The sequence below is a fragment of the Alligator sinensis genome, unplaced genomic scaffold (assembly GCF_000455745.1).
Source record: "Alligator sinensis unplaced genomic scaffold, ASM45574v1 scaffold293_1, whole genome shotgun sequence".
Classification (NCBI taxonomy): domain Eukaryota; kingdom Metazoa; phylum Chordata; order Crocodylia; family Alligatoridae; genus Alligator; species Alligator sinensis.
The window spans coordinates 1,586,240-1,595,522 of NW_005842158.1; the positions used below are offsets into that span (position 1 = coordinate 1,586,240).

General features: G+C 40.3%; 1 non-coding gene across 1 annotated transcript; it reads left to right on the forward strand.

The window, feature by feature from the left end:
• Positions 1-8,975: 8,975 nt before the first annotated feature.
• Positions 8,976-9,046, forward strand: TRNAG-CCC. The gene has a single exon. It is a non-coding gene; the product is annotated as a tRNA-Gly (tRNA).
• Positions 9,047-9,283: the final 237 nt, after the last annotated feature.

A 9,283-nucleotide genomic window follows, 5' to 3' on the forward strand; every position in this document is an offset into this window, starting at 1 on the left:
AAATTGCATTCAGTGAGTAATCTCGTGCTAACACTTGCAAAAAGTAATGTCTGCCAAGGGGAAAAAACGTGTCTTTGGCTGAAAGTTTTAAAAGGGAAATATTTTTAAATGAAGAATAGATTATTAAATAGTGTCCTACTTTGAAAGTGAAACCTCACAAACCGTAAAAGATTTCCACAAAATTCAAGTTTGAACCCCAAGGCCTTTGATTTTAGTGTCCCTGGACTTTGTGAGAAATATTCTGTATCCACTTCATTTTGACTTAAGGTGCTGAGCATGCCTTTTTTTTCTTCAAATGAAAATTGAAAATGCACTGCTGTGCCTACACACAGACCCACTCATTTCAGTAGAGCTCTACGCAGGTACAACAGTCTGCTCCCAATGCAAGAAACTGGGCATTAAATTAGAAAATGTATCAATCAAGCCTTTGATTCTGCAAGTCCTTGCTCATTTCACTGCAAGACCTTCATAAGACTGTAGCCTCCTACATGCCTGCTTCTTTTCTCTCACACATACTTCTAAAAATGGGTAGTACATAGTAAAGAATAGGCAGGGGAAAGAAACTGTATTTTAGGTGATCAGTTCCACCACACGAATAGTCATTTACAGATAGGGAAAAATGCAACCTACTAGCTGAAGTGAACGGTAGAGAAAATCTCTTTGGCTGAAATAGGTCCCCATACATTCTCCGTGGAATTGTCCTAAATAGCACAGGAATTCACACAGTTCTGGTGTTAGCAGATAATTCATGAACAGAAGAAAAGTCTAAATTCACTAGATAAAGAGCCAAATTCCCTACTGGCGTAATCAGTGCATCTCTGTCTACTTGGGATCAAGCTGTGCCAGTTCGCAAATTTGGCCCATATGGTTTGCTTGGCTCTAGTTAATGCTGACCTTGCTTAGATTCAAGCTGGTACTCTGTTAGCCTAGCTGAAAATTGTTCTGTAGCCTGTTACTGCCTGTGCCCTGAGCTGTCTCTCCCAAAACTGTAACAGAAGAGAAAGGTTTTGAACTTCCACTGAAAATACACTCTCTATTGTGCACATTCCCTGCTCCTGCCTGTTTTCCATTTCTCTCTGCATAAGCAGTTTTAGACTTTATTTAAGTGTTGCATTTCCAAGTGTTCACGGTTCTGTACAAAGCTCGTCACACATCACTCATGCCTTATTTCACGGGTTGAGCTGGTAATTAGCATATTTCACAATTAGCCAGTGTATTTGCTTTGCTAATTTCATTCCATGATGAAGGTGCTAACTTGGCGTGAAGCTGTAATATACTGGTTGATTTATTAAGCCTCCTCTGATGGATGAAAATCACATGCTGTGCCTTTACTGTCTGGGAAAGTTAACAACATCCATTTGTAAGAGATGGTATTTGAAAAGTGATGTTGGTGTGATTGAATGTGTGAATGTGTAATGAAGCCAAGTCAGATAACTCCTTCCTGATGAAACTGTATTAAACTTCTGTTGCAGCTTCTTCTTGAAGCTGGGGTCTTAGGCCCATATCCTCAAAAGGATGCAGCCACCTAACACCTATGTAGTCACCTAACTCACATAGACATCAATTCATAGAGTTCAGCTCCTCAACTAGACTTAGGTATATAAATATCTTTGAGGATCTTGATCTTAAACTACAGTGTGTCACTGAAGGGTAACTTTCCATCTCCATAATCAAGCAACCTGTTTGGTCAGTAAATTCATCCATTAAATCACATCCTCCTACAAATGATGCTTCTAATGGAAAAGGAACCCCTAGTACATGCTGGTTTGATTCTGCATCCTAAGCAAGGTAAACTCCCAACATGTCTCTTTAAGGCTAAGGATTTTTTTTTTCTTTTAAATCTTTTCCAGAATATTCTTCAAGCAACAAATGAACAGATTCTCTCCTGTTTTTAAGTGATGAAATACAAGTGCAAGACACTCAGGAAAGAGGAATCAAACACACAGATGCCAAAAAAAAATAAAAAATAAAAAAAGAATAGTTGGGCAGCAGTACTGCAGAAAAAGATCAGACACTGTATGCCTCACAAACTAGAGCTAACAATTTAAGGTTACTGCAAAAAAAGGAAGATTTCATTTTAGGATGCAATAACCAGAATGTCAAATGGAAGATATGGGGGCAATTATGCTGCTCTATTCAACACCGATGAGGTCTTCAACTGGAGCACATTGACGTTGCGCCCATTTATGGAGAGCTCACTTCAGGAAAATGTAGACAAACTAGAAAGAGTCCAGCAGACAGCAACAAGACTGATCATGAGCTTTACATCTATGAGTTAGGACTGAAAGAATTAGGGTTGTTTAATTTAGAAAGGGCAGATTGAAGGAGAAGAGGGCGGCAGTCTCCCAATACAAAAAAAAATAAATAAAAAGATTATTATAGAAATGGCAATGACCAGTTGTTCTCGTTATCCACGGAGACAAGAATAAGAAGCAATCAGTTAAATTTGCAGCAAGGAAGATTAAAATAATTATTGCTAAAGAATCGTGATGGGCTACCTGGGGAAGTTGTGAAATCTACCACTGGAGAACTGGTTAGACCAGTGATTCTCAACTAGGGTGCCATACTACCCTGAAGTGCCTTGAGATCCTTTCAAGGCTGCTGTGGTGTGCCTGCAATGCTAGCACTCTTGGATGTGCAAACAGGATTGATAAGATATATCCAGAGATTTCAAGTAGAAATCCATAGGGTTAAAACCATTCTGTCCTGTTGTTGTCTTTCTGAACTCTTTGCAAATAGAAGAATTGCTGTGTTGTTTTTCTGTAGTCAAAAAAGGAGTGAAAACTAAGAACTGGCATTTTCTGAGGGGTGCCTTGCATCTAATGAGATGTTCCTTGTATCTAACAAGGTTGGGAACCACCAGGATACACAAATAACTATTGGGGAGGGTCCTTGTTGTGCTTTAGCAAAAGGGTAATGGGCCAAGTGACCTCTTGGCATTTCTACTTCTATTACAGTAGTAAAAATGAAAACAAGTCAAGGGAGCTATACAAAATCACACTGGAAGAGGATCTTGCTCAAGGACTTATTAAAAGCATAGAATCTGATCAAAACAGAAGAAATGGTTTTTCAGGCACATCCAGTCTGACACTATGAAAAAAATCAGGTGTGTAGGCTTATGTTAGGCTGGTAGAGAATTCTTTTTCTTCTCTGATCCTTTTGGTTAGCCAGTCTGTTGGCTTCACATCACTTCATTTTCTGTTAGGCTTCCTTTCATGGCCTGGATATAAACTCTTCAGGTTTTCTTGATATATTGGCAATACCATCATACCAGATAACTTCTCCAAAGCATAACATTGATGTTCATCAAGGCAAATAACAGTCAATCTGATCTCAACTTCATTAAGGTCTAGAGTTATACCATTTCAGTTCCTGGGTCCAGTTGCACCTTTATTTCTACCAGAGTTTATTTGACACTAGATTTGTACAACAGATGACTTTTGAACCATATTTACAATGCTTGCTACCCTCCTAAAAAATTCTTTTTTATCATCCTTGTTTCCTTCTCATGTGTGGGCAGAAGAAATAATTAAATAGCTATTTAGAACCCCGGGTAAGGAGAAAGGGGCCCACAAATAGAGCCTGAAAAAATGAAATGCCATGCCCTGTTAAAGTAGACAGAGCACAGAAAATGGCTCAAATAAAGTCAATGTAGCCTACTATATGATCCATAGAGTTCATTCTGGCTGTCTGCTATTCTAATTCATTATTCTTTCTTCTTTGTGGGACATCTTTGTTACATCTTTGTTGAAAATTAAAGCTGCAATATATGTAATTAATAATAATAACAGCCTTGATTCAAGAAAGAAGTAAAACAACCTGCTTCAATAGTTCCATGAGCAGTACAGAACTTAAATGTAGTGTAATTTTAAGTATGTGGGCTAGTTTTGCACTTAAAGTTCTTGCTTGTTACATCTGGCCTTGAATTATGCAGTGAGATCTTGGGTCAAGGACCCTGACATCTTGTGTGATTGAAAACCTTACAGCATAGAAAGGGCTAGGTCATGATGGAGGCCTTTTGACACTGCTACAGAACAACCCCACGCCAAGGACAACAGAATCTCTCTTGCTGTCACCTATATCCACTAGTTTAAATACCTTCAACACATCATTAATGACCTCCAACCTCTCCTGGAAAATGATGAGGTGGCTTTGGAAGTCAAGCCCATCTTGGATTACAGTCATCCTCCCAACCTCAAACAGTTTCTCCAGCAACAGACTACCTAATTCCTATTCCCACCAAATCACCAGGCCTTGCAACAGACCTAGATACCAGATGTGCCTCTTAATTAACACAGACCACATCATTACTGAGCCAAGCTAGATGGATTATAACATCCGGGGTTTGTTCACCTGCTCCTTTTCCAACATCATATAGCATGTCATCTGCTTGCAGTGTTCTTCTACTGTCTTCACTGGACAGATGGGCTGATCCCTATTCAAATGAATGAATGGACATGGATAAAACAGCTGTTCCAGAAAGATACAAAAGCCTATAGCAGAACGCTTTAACTTCCCTGGATATCCCATCACTGACCTCTAAGTAAGAGCATTAAAATATAAAAGGACTAAGAGTAGTTGTTCTTAAAAAACAAAGCTTTAAAAGTCAATTTGAACATGAAATTTCAGAACAAAAAATCATCCACAGACTGGATTGTGTTAAGTATGTTCTCAACTATTGCTGCAACTTGAACTCGTTGCTCCTTGTTCTGTCATCTGCCACCACTGAGAACAGTCCACCTCCGTCCTCTTTGGAACCCTGCTTTAGGTAGTTGGAGGTTGCTATTAATTCCCCTCTCAGTCATAATGCCCATTTATAACAAAGGGGAAAAGGAGGATCTGGGGCACTACAAACCTGTTATCCTGAAATCTATACCTAGAAAAATAATTTAATAGACTGCAGCTAGAGAACAAGATGAACAAGAACGGTCAGCACAAATTCACCAAAAGCAAGGCACATAAGAGGCTCTTTGGGTGAGAGGAGAGCAGTGAATGTGGTATTACCTTGACTTTAGCAAGATATTTCACACTGTCTCCCACGATATTCTCATTAACAAGTTATGGAAATACAGACTAGATGAAAGTACAATAAAGAGGATATATAACGGGTTGGATCATCCTACTTGGCAAGTAGTCCTCAATGGTTCTATGTCTAGTTCGGAGAAGGAATGAAGTGGGGTTCCCCAGGGGTCTTTCCTTCATTAATGATTTGGATGATGGGATTGAGTCCATGCTTAACAAATTTGTGAATGATACTAAATTGCATGGAATTGCACACTCAGGAGGGCAGAACTAGGATCCAGAATGACAGAGAGACAGGAGAAATGGTCAGCAGTCAATGAGATGAGCTTTAACAAGGACAAGTGCAAACTCCTGCACTTAGTAAAGAATACCTGTATGCACAAAAACAGACTGGGGAATGACTGGCTCGGCTGCAGTACTGCGGAAAAGGACCTCCAGGTTATGGTGAACCAGAAGCTGAATGTAAGCCAACAGGGTGCTCTTTTTGAAAAAAAAAAAAACAAAAAAAAAACCAACAGCTGACTGGGTTGTATTAACAGGATCATCACTTGCAAATCAAGGAGCCTCATTTGATCTCTATTCAGCATTGATGAGGTCTAACCTGGAGTACCACATCCAGTTTTGAACCTTATATTTCAAGCAGGATGTGGACAGTTTGGAAAAAAGTTGATCACAAAGCAAAAAAACCCCAAAACCCCCAAAAAACATTAGCAGCTGGGAGACAAGACCTATGAGGAAATGCTGAAAGAAGAAAAAATATTTAGTTTGGGGAATGAAACTCATCTTGTCTTGACTAGAGTTTGGAGGGTATAGCAAAATCAAGCTAGCTAACATAAATTCTGCTCTAGACAAAGGCCAAGAGGAGGATTATGAGTGAGAATGGAGATACTGACTTCAGAGTGAAACACATATGACAATATTAAAAGCCAGATTCAATTTCATTTACTAAACAATTAATTTTGTTCTTTCCTGATTATCTAAGTGTCCTAAGTTGATCATCTACATAGTCATCTAAGTGACAAAAATGACACTTGCACACAGGTTGAAATTCTATTCCTGGCGTGCACACAAGCTCATGAGTCTTTTCCCTCAGTAGCAAAAGTCAACACCTATGAAGCCAAAAGATCTGAGTTTTGGGCTTCCCATGAACACAGGGGATTTGAATCTGTATTTTGCTTCCAGTAAGGCAGAATCCAATATCTATAGCTTTCCAGATGAGTGCCCCAGCTGCTGCTTCATACGCATCAGGGGACACGGGAGATATATCCACACCCTATTTCTCTTCTTAAGTCTGGTAGTCACAGATTTTGGCTGACTCCAGTTTCAGGGATCTAAGGATGCTATGTGTCCACAAGGGGCTTGTATACCGATCCCAACTGCTGCTGTATGCGCCCAATCTGTGAGACGATGTAGATAAAGATAAAGGTAGTGTCAGTGGTTAAGTGTTTTAGATAAATATTTTACTTGAAAAAAAGACCTGTTCCTCTACTCTTCAGGAACAGAAGCCAGGTGGGTTTTTTTAATCAATCTCGTCTATAAGACTACATAAAATGACATGTGTACTTGTGCGATACATGGACAAAGGGTACTTTCATTTACAAAATGTTTTGAGTTCTGGAGAAAGACTCAGTATCTGGTTTGTGTTTAGTACTACAAAGGGGGCCCTTTCCCTCTATATTTTATATGCAAAACTTGAACTGATTATGCCATTACCATTTTGTACTTACTCTAACTTAATTATCCTAATTTTAAATAACATCCGGCCCAGGCACTGGACTAAAGCTGATTCACCCAACAGGCAAAAAGTAAAGTTCAAGGAGAAGCCAGGCCTGAGGGAGTGCCATTTAACTTACCATTTCCTCTTAGTCTTGTAGTGCTACAAGAAGGGCTTCTAAAAGCAATAGTCCTAGGAGCTGCTGGAGGCAAACAGTTCCCATGAGACATTTGCCAGCAACATGTCAAGGAAATCCAGCTCATAGCATGGAAGTGATGCTAACCCCAAGCTTCTCTGGTTATCTGCCCAGGTAGGAAGTAGCCTGAAGTCCCCCATGAGACTCTGAGAAGAAGCAAACTAAAAAATCAGAATCATCCTGCTAAAGGCATCATCGCCTTTACAAGCTGATATATCAAACTGCCATTGTCTAGCTTCTGTTTTGCAGATGAAAATGAGGAGACCAAAATGAGGAACCAGCATAGGAGAGAAAAAAAAGTGGTGGTTCAATGTCTCTTGCACCATTTTTATAAGGATCAGCATTACCACAGGAGAAAAAAAGAGGTGGTGGCAGGCTTGACAGATATGACTGACTTCTATATGAAATGAACTTCAGTAGACAAACATCCCATACTTAATCCTTGTGGAAAGTACTGGATAGATTTGGATGTCCTGAAAAGTACATCAAGGTCCTGAGGCTCCTTCATAACCAGATGACTGGACCATTTTATGTAGTAGATCGGAGACAAATCCATTTATAATCTGAACTGGGGTCAAGCAAAGATGTGTCATCATCCAAACGCTGCTCTCCATTTTTTTTTTTTTTTATCATCCAAACTCTGCTCTCCATTTTTTTTTTTACAATCATCCTGATTCTCATTTAGGATACCTTCCCTCCAAAATTGACAATGGATACTGAATGGATGGAGGGCTCTTCAATCTGGGTCACTGTTGCTTGAAGACCAAAGTGCTCAAAACAACTATCCTTGACTTTCAATACGCTGATGACTGTGCCATCCTTGTGCACACTGAAGAAAACCTTCAGACCATGATGGATCTTTTCAAAGATGCCTCGAGAGCTTGAGGTCTCTCTCTCAACATCAAGAAAACTAAAGTGATATACTAGACTGCCCCAGGCCATGAATGTGACCCCTTCCTCTAAATTACCATCAAGAGAAAGAACCTGGAAATAGTTGAACACTTTCTCTACCTTGGTAGCCATCTCTCACAGACAGTGAGCAAGGATGAAGAGATCCATCACAGGATCTACTGTGCAAGTGCCTCCCTTGGGAAATTGCTTTGACATGTCTTTATCCATCATGTTCTCTGGAAAGACACCAAGATCCAGGTATACAAAGCAGTTATCATCCACAGTGTCCTTTGTGGGTGTGAAATGTGAATGACCTACTGTTGCCATCTCAAGAGCTTGGAGAAGTATCACCTATGATACCTGTGGAAAATCCTCCACATCAAATGTTCCCACAATTACCACACAAATGCCAACAACCTTGATGAAGCCATTGCTACAAGCATTTAGTCCATGATCCTCAAGCACCAACTTCAGTGGACTGGACATTGTGTGCAGATGCCTGTCTCTTGACTCCAAAAACAAGTAATCGCCTGAGATATCATGATGGCCAGAATAAATACTACAAGGACACATTAAAGGCATACCTGAAGAAAACAGATGCCGAAGACTTGGGGGAAGCTAGCTGCTAACCAATTCCAGTGCTGCCACAACCTCAACCAAGTGGCAGCCTGTTTCAAGGTAAAACATCTTGCCCTTGAATCAGAGAAGAGAGAGCAGAAAAAGGCAAATAAGAGGAATCCCAGGCCACAGTGTACTTTCCCATGTGGAAAGACCTGCAGCTTCTGTGAATAGATCTGTGGCTCAAGGACTGGACTCTTAAGTCATCTCAAGACTGACCAATGAGCTGTGGTAGAGAGAATCCTCAATTATAGGGATTGCCAATGAGGAGTTTAACAAGGACTCATTTCAACTAGATTACACATAACACACGCACAATATTCCCTCCCCCAAAGTATAGTGGCCAAGTGACCACAATAAACTAAATGAAATTCCAAACAACTGTTTCGCTGCATCCAGGAGAGATACAAGTCTTATAGTAACCCCAATTTCTATTGTAGTGATGAGGTGTTTCCATCCTTGAAGAGGCAAAGATCATCAGGGTATGTCTGCTAACAGAACTAATCAGAAAAGAACTCTGAAGGCCAGAGTCAAGCATTGGTGGTTCAATGGTAGAATTCCTGCCTCCCATGCAGGAGACCTGGGTTCAATTCCCAGCCAATGCAGATGCTACAGCTGACAATCTTTTGAAGACAGATTCAGGGATTGGAAGCTCTTCAGGCTCTACAAAAGAAGACTGAGAGGTGATCTTGTGGATATCTACAAACTCATGAGTGGGGTCGGCAGGGAAGAGGGGCACCCCCCCCCCAGGTACTAGAAACAACAGCCATAAACTGAAGGAGAGTAGATTTAGATTCTACATCAGGAAGAAATTATGTACAGTGAGGGCTGCCAAAATCTGG